The 10,381-nt window shown below is 48.1% G+C and overlaps 1 protein-coding gene across 5 annotated transcripts in view; it reads right to left on the bottom strand.

The window, feature by feature from the left end:
* The window catches only part of PRXL2A (peroxiredoxin like 2A), a 32,203-nt gene that overhangs the window by 11,242 nt on the left and 10,580 nt on the right, over positions 1-10,381 (bottom strand). The window contains exon 1 of one of the 5 annotated variants that reach the window (XM_019633508.1): positions 5,929-6,080. The exons of 2 other annotated variants lie outside the window; for them this stretch is intronic. The gene's annotated coding sequence lies outside the window, so the exon portion shown is untranslated. Of the gene's footprint in view, positions 1-1,601; positions 1,618-5,928; positions 6,081-10,381 lie in introns of those variants that run through there. 2 more of the 5 variants (XM_019633504.1, XM_019633506.1) reach the window with 2 other exon arrangements.

The raw sequence follows: 10,381 nt of genomic DNA, 5'->3' as shown, positions 1-10,381 counted from the left end.
GAGTTACTTCTCCCTTGCAGGACTTGGCTGGGGAGGGGACATCTCCAAATTAAGCAAAAGCCTGGCAATCTGCATGTCACTGCCAAGGGAGGGGGCTGTGAGGGAGCCACTGCCATGAGGTGGGGCTGGGAGTGCCTTGGTAGGGATGGCTTTGGGAAGAGAAGGGCAGGCCAAACTAGTGTTTAAACAAGCCTGGGACATTGAGATTTGAGTTAAGAAATAAAAGGGAACTTCTGGGAGGGGGGGAGGGGGGGTGACCGAATGAAAACAGCATTTAAAAAAGAGGAATTTTTGCATCTGTGATCCACACATTACTGTGGGAAAAGGAAAGAGAAGGCGAGGCTGGTGTGTGTGTTGGGGGAGGGGATGCTGCTACGGTATCTCTGATGTGAGGGACTCGAGCTGGAACCTCACTACTCAAAATGTGGCCCTGCTGGACTGGTAGCATTGGCATCATGTAGAAAACAGCATCTCAAGTGTCACCTCAGAACTAAGGAATCATAAACTGCATTTTAATCAGATCAGGCAGGCAATTCACATGCACATTAAAAAGTCTGAGATGCATTGTTTTGGTGCGAAGAATTCAGGGTTTTGTGCTTGGCTGGCCCCGAGGGCAGGCTAGCCTTGGAGAGCTGGGCTCTGCTCCAGGCCCTAGCTTCTGTTCCCTCAGCTCACTGTGGGAGGGCAGCACCAGTGACAGTGGGAGTCAAAAGCAGAACACATCTCACCTCTATTCCTTCTATTCTTCAAGACTCAGACACCCCTTTACTAAGTCTTCCTGGAGGTTCTGTCTACCAACACTCTGGTACTGTGCTCCAACTGCACCCATGATCCTTCTAATGTGCTCGACAAAAGATCTGGACCTATCGGCCAGGTTTCTTCTCTTTGTCTCTGTTCCTTAGTTTATCTCTGAATTTCCTATGCCTACTACAGTGCCTGTTTGGTATACAGTGGCTCTCCACAAATGTTTGCTGAAACAAATTCAACAGAATTGAATGATGACGATGACAACTTAAGAAAACCAAAGTTCTTGGGCCAAGCAGGCAGGGACCTTCCACAGGCTGGCTTCCAATTCTTTTACGTGGCAAAGTTACACATTACTGGATTCCAGTAATGTGTGGATCACGGAACAATTAGGAGGAAAACCACAGCTCTTACCTGCCTGCTGTAAACAAGATTCCCCAGAGCTTGAAATAATTTCTGTGCCTTGACGCACTTCTAAAACGTCCCTGGATTTCTAACATGTGTGCATGCTGCAGAAGCACATGGCATGGGCTCTGACCACAGATCTGATAACATTTCTGCATCAGTACGCAGAGGCCAGCTCACATCAGCCTACAGAACGAATTGCTTTAACTCCCAGAACACATGCGTGCCCTTCAGAAGTCCAGCAACCCTCATAGCCAGCTCCACGGCCTTCCCACACGCCGCTCCTGTTCTCCAGGCTAACAGGCTCCATCAACCATCATTTAGCCCATTTGCTCAAGAATACAAGGGAAATCAGACTCGATTAGACTCAACATTTATTTCCAAACATTTATTCAGCACTGACCTGTCCAATAAATGGCAAGTTAGGCGGACATAAACTAAATGATACATACATGCTCAAGGAGATGCAGGCCTGGTACACAGGTGACAGACACTCAAGTGGAAAGGTGAGGCAGCTTGGCCAAGGTATGAACATGTGGCTATCGCAGGGCTGGGCCAAGAGCTAGTTACGTTTGCTCTGGGCAGCCACAGAAGCACCCAGAAGGAAGTGGCTTTGGCGCCGACGTAGGGCCCTGGGGGCAGGATGGAAGAGCTGGGTCAGGTCAAGAATGAACACAGCTGGGAGGCAGCAGGCTGGCTGCAGGTGGCTGGCAGCACTGAAGTCACGCTGAGAATACAAATGTCCATGTCCCAAAGGCCCCTGACTCTCTGCCTCAAGTTCAAAAGTTGGAGTAAAAGCTGCAAACTCCAAAGCCACCAGGAAGAATGCTTACCACCCCATCCCCAACCCTGGCTATGGCCCAGAAAGTGTGAGCAGAGAATCACCCTTTTGGGGAGCATGGGCCCCATCCTCAGGCCCTGTGGCACCAATATGCGAGAGCCTTATTAGCACTAGGGGTGAGAGTCAGGCCTGTCCAGGAACATATGCTCCCAGGGCGCGTCTAGCAGCTGCCAGTGGGAAGCAGTAAAAATTGACTTCGGAAACAACTGCAGTGGTTCTCAACCTGTGGGTCGCGACCCCTTTGGGGGTCGAACNGCATTGGTTTGTTTCTCCTTCCCAAGGGGAAGCTCCAATGAAACTCTGCTCAGCTGGCTGGAAACAGAAAACTTTTACTGCTCACTCTCCATTCCCAAGAGCTGAACTCTTCAGGTTCCCTGCTCTTGATGAACAGGAAGAACAGCTGATACCAGATGTGTCTCTACCCTTGTCTCTATCCTAGTTCTGATCCTGTCTCTCTCTGTCTAAGTCTGGCTATGTGTAGGTCCATATCAACATGCTGATGTTGTATGTGCCTAGAACAGGTTCTAGAAGGAAACCTTGCAAATTGATAACAATGGTTACCCTTCCAGGAGGAAGAAGCTCAGGGATAAAAGAGAAGAAGGAAACTTACTTTTCAATGTGTAGACTCCTGTTGGTATTTTTAAAGCAATGTAATTAAAAAGAAAGTAGCTACAATGTTAAAAAAATAAGAGTGTCCTCACGCTCCATATCTTGGGCACCCCTACCCAGCTCTGGGAGATAGTTCTCCCCAGCTCTTCCCATCTTTCATTTAATTATTATTATTTTAAAAAATCATCTACACTTTCATTGAGGCTGGAGAGACACTCAGAGCTCCTAAAGAGAAAAGGGAAATCTGTCTAGAGAGCCAGGCTGCTGCATTCATTGGAGACTCTTCCAAAAGACTCTCTGTTTTATTCTAAAAATGTCTCAAGGAAAGAGCATCTCAGAGAGAGTCTAGGTTTGCCTAATACTGTCTACATTTTTGTCTGTTTTCCTGGTGTCCTGTCCAGTATAGCATGTGTCCCAGACAGAAAAGCCTTCATTGGGACAAGAAAAATCAATGTCTCTGAAACGAAAGAGAACCTGCTTTTGACAAAAACATGTCGCCACCAAGCTAGTCCTTCGGAAAGAAGACGAAAGGCTCCTCCCCGCCTTCGGTCACCTTGCTGTATGTTTTCTTGCTGCTATCTCAAAGTATCAACAACGTTCCCTTGCTGGCACACTGCCAGGACACCTAGAGACCTGGTTGGGGCCAGTGAATGCTCTTTCTGCATCCCAGGGATGTGGACGAGCTTCAGGTCGGTGGCTGGGGTGGCCTGGCTACTGCGGGAATGAGCTGCCCACTCAGCCTCACCTGAGGAAACGTCAGCTCAAAGCTGGCAAGATCTCCTCTTTGGTGATTGGACACCCTTTCCCCTCACCCCAAGTTGCCATGAAAGTGACACCTATGCCACCCACGAACAGTACCTATTTTCCATCTTTGGTTCTGGGCACTCAGCTTCACTGTGAAAGCTGTGGCTTCTCTCTGGTCAGACACTGTGGGCACCCAGGGAGGTCAGGAATGGGACTGGATCTGCCCGGGGCTCCTGGCAGGGGTCCCTGGGGTGCTGTGGCCCTGTTCTAGAGGAATCACACTTCACTAAGAGGCCTTCATAAGGCCTGACTTGCTCTCTGTTATCCAGCCACACTACTCTTCTCACACATTTCTAAACATCAAGATGTCTTGGCACACATGCTGTTTCCTCAGCCTAGACTGCCCTTCTTTGTGCTTTCTTGCCTGTAAAACTTCTCCTCATCCTTCAAGGCCCAGATCCAATATCATCTGTGTGAGACTTTTCCTCACATGCTGCCTGAGTTAGTTTCCTTCTCTGGGCTCCCACAGTTAGTTCCTACTTCTATTACCACACACACTACCTCTTCTCTGCCTCCCCCACTGGACGGAGACCTCAAGGGTAGAGACTGTTTATCATAGCCACACTCCCAGACAAGGGCTTGGCAATCATCATTAAGAAGAATGGCTGGGCTCACCCCATATCACCTTAAGATAGGAATTCTGACTGTGGAGGTGAACCCAGAGAGAAAAGTTTCAATGGATCAGCCAGATTTCACTCCAGTTTTCTCTAAAGAGGATTCTATGATTAGTGATTTCAGTTATTTCTGCACCCCAACCAGGAGGCACACCTATACTAAAAAATTAATCACCCACCACCCCACTGAGTCACTGTGCTGGAAGGGTGGGTTCCAATATTTAGGAACATGTCTGCACACCTGATCCTTGGCTAGACCTTTTAACCATGCTCCTCAGGAGACTAAAGCAAACTTTTTTTTCAAAGGAAAATGTATGGATTCTAAATGTTTTTCCCTGGGGGTACAGGATACATAACTGAATTTGAAGGATGTTTTTCTGCACACCTGGCATGTAATCTCTCATATTTTTCATCAAGTCAATGCATGGCTTATTCAGCAAATAATTTATATTTATAGATACCCATTATCTCTGCTGAAAGCATTTCCTAGATAATGTTGTAACTGAGGTTCAAAATTATGCTACAGAATCCCAGGACTCTCTGCAAGGCCCAAATTTAGGACTGTTCTCGCTCCTGGTGGTGCAGCTTTAGGAGTTTGTTGAGTGCCAAAATCTTAGCTTTGACTGTCCAGACTTCCCAAAATGAATGTCACCCTGCAGCGCCTGAAGTGTTAATTTCAAGTTGTTTACTCTTCGAGAGGCTACGTGTTTGTTTGTTTTTTAAATAAAGCAGTAATAAAACATGCAACTGAACTGACTGCATCTTAAACCTGAGAGTCAAGCAATGTCTTGAAAAGATATTTCCACATCCATGTGTTCACAGCAGTACTATTCACAACAGCCAAGAATGTGGAAGAAACCCAAGTGCCCATCAAACTGGTGACTAGATAAACAAAATGTGGTCTATATATACAATGGAATATTACTCAGCCTTAAAAGGAAGGAAATCCTGTCACATGCTACAATATGGATGAACCTTGAGGACACTGTGCTAAGTGAAATAAGCCAGACACAAAAAGACAGATATTGCATGATTCTGCTTATAGGACATATCTAAAGTAGCCAAACTCATGGAAATAGAAAGTAGAATGGTGCTTACAGGGAGCAAGGGGTGGAGATGGAGAGTTCTTGTTTAATGGGTACGGAGTTTCAGTTTTGCAAGATAAAAAAGTTCTGGAGATCTGTTGTGTAACAATGTAACTACTGAGCTGTACACTTAAAAATGGTTAAGATGGTAAATGTTAAGTTATGAATTTTTACCACAATAAAAAATTAAAACAACGAAACAAAACCCTGAAGTCACTGCAGGGTCACCTGCTCTGTCCTACTATTTTATAGATCGCACAGAGATGTATTTGCCCGAAGTTATCATACATTCATTCGAGGGGAGATGACTCACAGCTGAGTGTTTTTCATGCTCCAGCAGCTGCTTCTCCAGCAGTTCTGGTGAGCTTCCCCTCCTNCCCCCACAGCCCCCAGGCCCAGCCCGGGCTCGGCCCCGGGACGGACGCTCCAGGGCAGAATTCTTTTCTCAGTTCTTTGTCCCAACAATTCAGGCAGGTCTGTGCAGTCCGCTTCACTCAAAGCCTGGGGGCGGGGTAGACGGAGGTTCCTTGCGAGTCAGATCAGCACTGGGTTCCGCCCTGGGTCTCGGCCCGGGTCTTTGACCCCAAACGCGGGATTTTTCCACTGACCGCGACGTGGTGGGGCTAGCAAACCAGCGCCGGGGGCCGAGAGGGGACGTCGTCCACTGGGCGAGGTACGGGCTACTCGGGCCCCGCAGGCGCTGCAGCGCCGGGCGGACTCCGAAGGAGCTTCTCGCCGGCTCGGGACGCGCCCGAGGGGCGGGCCCCAAAACACCCAGCAACTCAATCCGCGCACCACCGACCACATTCTGCCTCGGTGTCCTCACCTGAGCCGAGGCGGAGCCGCCTTCGCGGAGTTCACGTGCCTCGCAGAGCAGCACGTCCGGCTCGCGCTTGCCCCCCGCCGGCCTTCTCTGGTGCCCCACGCGGGGAGTCGGAAGACCAAACCTTCCCCCGCCCCATGTGTCCAGGGGTGGACCCCGCGCCTGCGCCGCCGCAGCGCCGCTCCCACGTGACCCGTATGGGAGGAGCTCCGGCTTTCTGCCCCCAGCGCTTGGGTTCTACCGCCTACGCAGAGCACCGCGCCGTGTTTCCGCGGCTCTGGGGACGGTTCGCTTGCGGTCCCTAGTACTCACAGCTCTACTTTGCTCAGTCCTTCGCGAATGGTGACCCTAGACTCCTGATTCGTTAGGGACACTTTCTGGAGTAAAAGGAGGCCCTGGACTGCTTTAATTGGTTCTGGAAGCACCCGTAGGTGTGTTACCCTTCAGTTTTAAGCGAGTTTTTTTCCGGGGGGAGGTTGGGGGGAGGGCATACATAGTGAGAGGGACTCTTCAGGAACAACGCATTCCGATGGGTTAACCTTCAAGCTTTAGGAGTAGCTTCAGAATTGGCAGCCACTCACCCCAGAAGGCAATTGGGAGAACACTTTTTCAGAAACAGGAAGAACTGACCCACAGTACAACACTTAAAATATCACTGGGACAACAGTTTGATCAGTCATGGGGCAGTTTGCAATGAAGTAGCAGAGCAGCTGACACACCTGCTGGTCAGAGGGTGGCTATCTGCCTGCAACGTCCTCCTACCCGTTCACCTGGGAACTGCCTACTGGTGTACAAGTCCAAATGCTTTCTTGATTTACCTCCCTGACCTCCCACTCAGACTTCAGGTTCCTTGTAAACTTATGGACCTATAAGTCTCTCCTACCAGACTGTGTGATCCTTTGCTTCACATTTGGGACTCCAGAGCCTGGTCCAAGGCCAGCACTGAGATGTACTTGGGAAGTGTGATAAACGAGAGGGTGTTTCTATTGGGTTGTCGGAAAAGTCATGACACATTTTTGCAACGGAAAAACAGAGAAAAAATACATCATGAATTTTTCAACAACCCAATAGATTGGAGGTGAGAGGGCTAAGCTTGTGCGATCATGCAGGCTTCTTGCAGGACCAGGTATTTGATTTGAAGGCCCAAAAGTATTTTGTATCATTTGGTACAATATGGGTATAGTCATAAAAGGACCTTTCTCAGTCTTGCCTCATTCCTTCTTACCCTGTGAAAGGGAAGGGGAGAAGGCTCATTCTCTCCATCCTGAAATAGGAAGGTTTCAGGGAAGGATGTCCACTTAGAACAAAACAGGAAGTCATTTCCTTTGGGTATGGGTCCCCAGAGACTGTTAATGACAGAACCATTCAGGGGTCAGGGGTAGCAGAATCCTGGGGTGGGAGGCTCCCTGAGATTTCAGCTGTGACATAATTAACAAATGCAAAAACCTATGATTATATTTATACTTCTGTAACTTGTCAAAGCTCTGGACTTCAAAAGCCAGGCTAGATCTGATAGTTAATTAACACACTCATACTCCCAACTTGTCAGAGAATGCACAGACTGAACTCATTAAAAAGCAGTCATGAGACCAGAATACGTTATGGGCAAGCAGGCATGGGAAAACTTAACTTATAAAGCTCAAGGATTAAAAACAAAAACAAAAGCACCAATCTGCCAAGTTTTAAAGAGAAAATTAAGTCTAGTGTTGTAAAAACCATAGAATAATCTAGATTTTGAATTTAAAAGGATAGAAATTAAGGTCGACTGGGAGCTTTGTGACAACTTAGATAACTTAGATGTTACCCTCTTGACAGGGGCTGGGAAACTCTTCTGTCCTTCACAAATGCCATAGGTCAAGCTGAAGACATTGCTAGCACCAGGCAGAAGTGGGAAAGACTTGAAATTCTTCCATCATCACAGCCACCTCTAGATTCAGCTAGCTTCATCTACTCACTCAGCAGTGATCCATGCCAGCAGCTAACATGATTTTTTAAGCTGATCGTCCTGTAATGTGTATAGGCTCAGTGGGAACAATTCAGGAAGCAGCTAGTCAAAGTGAAAACAAAGTAAAAATAGCGCTTGAGGGCCGGCCGAGTGGCGCAATGGTTAAGAACTGGCTTGGGACGCCAGAGGGCACCGGTTCGGATCCCACATATGAGGGCCAGTGACACTGCTCTCTACAGCTAAGATGCTGAACAACAGCTCAACCTGGAGCTGGGCTGCTGTGAGTCGCCGGCGAAGGCATAGGCTGCAGCCCCTGTGGCAGTGGGTTGCCATGGGCTACCGTGTGTAGCCAGCAGCCAACATGAGCGGCCAGCAGNGGTGCTCAGGAAGCAGGGGGCCTACAGGTCTTGAAGTCTGCTTGATGGCCTGAAGAAGGCTGAAAGCAAAACTGCTCCTGAACAGGGCCTGGAAATCGGGTGGCTAGAGAAAGCACCAACCTTTCCCAAGACCAATGCTTTGCAAGCAGCTTATAATCCAAAGCCAAATGTTTTCTTAAGGATCACATTGTCCATCCTCAGCTGAGAAGCCATTATGTACCTCTCTGCCCCAAGTAACAAGGTCCTGTAAATTCTGAGTAATGAGACAGGCTTGAAAATGCCAGTTTAGCAGCCTGGTGAGAGAGGCACCCAGGGCCCCATGAGCACTAGAGGTTTGCTTCCACCCACCCTTGTCATCAAGTACCATAGAAGTAGACACTTGCAGTGAGCTGACAAGCTCTGGACCAGCCCTCCTCTCAGTTGCCAGATTCAAAAAGTTCTGAACAGATGCTGGAAATAGAGCAAGAGGACATAATCAGCTACTGGGAAACTTTGAGACACTGCAGAGGGTGAGGAATGTGAGAGCTGTGAGAGTTCCTTTCCGCTGATCAGTGATCTTGAAGCTACAGAGAGCCTCAAAATATTCGGCCATTCTGTCCCTCGCTTGCACAGACACCTGACTAGGCTCAGAACACCTGCTCTATCAAGTTATATGGGTGTGGGTGGGAAGGCAAGGGTGATGTCACAAAAGACACTGGGCTTCAGGACAAACACCCTGGGTTCTTACTCTTTGACTCTGAGACGTCACCTCGTCCCTCTGAGCCTCAGACTCTCCATCTTAAAAACAAGGGCACCTTGAAGGACTGTCAGGAAGACTATAAGAGAACATAGTAAAGCACTTCAGAACTGTAAGGCCACATTATCTCTCTTCTTGGCCGGGCTCAGATTCATTCATTTTCCTATGATGGCAGGACATTTGAGGAAGCACACACACAAAAGACACTGAACAACTTCTCCAGCTGTGTCACTGCAGGCCTGCCTCCTGGGTCTGCAGGGAACTCTGGCCTAACTGCGCACTCCACGACACATACGCCCTGTGCTCCTTCTGCAGCCTGCCAACACTGCCTTTGGCACTAGCAGCACCAGGAAGGCAAAGGGCACTGCCCAGCTATAATCTCCCTGTGCCAGGGCCACTGGGCTCAGAAGTCAGGCTAGTTCTCTCCCAGTGCCTCCAAACAATTCCTGTCACACAAGGCTCAGCAGAGGGAGACTGGGAGACTCTGCCCAACATTTCACAAAGACGCAAGTCCTCAGCTGGCGGGGGAGCTGGCTTATTTCTGGGATACTGACAAAGCATGGGTTTCAAACCCCAGAATCCCAGTCCTCCTCAGACATTCCGAGCACCATTTAAGTGACACAAGCTGATAAAACATTAATCAGAAACGTCGTTACCCCTCAGGAACAATGCGGTAAGATCTCAACTAAAAAGGAGGGCAATACGTAAAGGGTCGGACCAATAACTAAAATCTAATTCAAATTCTACAAGCTGTAAGAACCTGGACAAGGCACTGTGTTTTTTTGTTTCTGTATCAGTAAAATGGGAATAATTTCCTAATTACTTTCTACAAAATGGTAAGAATCAAAGGATTAAACGTATAGGGGGTGCTTGGCAAGATGTTTTACAAAGAGTGACATAAATGTGAGGTATAATTGTTCCTCATTTCTAGATTAGTCAATGATTGCCCCTAAAATGTTGACTGTACATGAAATGGAGGGTTTCTGATGACTGGGTATGCTCTATGGAATTGGGGTTCACATTTTGAATCCCAATTCAGTCTCCAGAGCTGGGCCAGAGTAGGAACATCCAAGACTTCACAACCTGGCTCCCAGGCAACACTTTTCAAAATAACCTGAAATATTCTTTTTTAATTCATTTGCCAAGCTCAAAGGAAAATACATCTAAATAAAAATAAAAAAAAAAACACCAAAAACTAAATTGAAGTCTAGGTGATTGGAAAGAGCATGGTGTGGGAAGGAAAAGCTCGGTCAGCTGGGCCTGAATCCAGCTGGCTTTTGGACTCCCCACTGTGCTATCTCCCCATAGCCCTTAATGATCTTTCCACCTCCTTCCCCTCCTTCCCCTCTTGGTCTCTGCAACAACCTTGAGGATCAGTGCTTTGTCTGTCTTTTCATT

This window comes from Hipposideros armiger, unplaced genomic scaffold (genome assembly GCF_001890085.2).
Source record: "Hipposideros armiger isolate ML-2016 unplaced genomic scaffold, ASM189008v1 scaffold_1323, whole genome shotgun sequence".
Lineage (NCBI taxonomy): Eukaryota > Metazoa > Chordata > Mammalia > Chiroptera > Hipposideridae > Hipposideros > Hipposideros armiger.
This window is presented reverse-complemented; position numbering and strand designations above follow the sequence as displayed.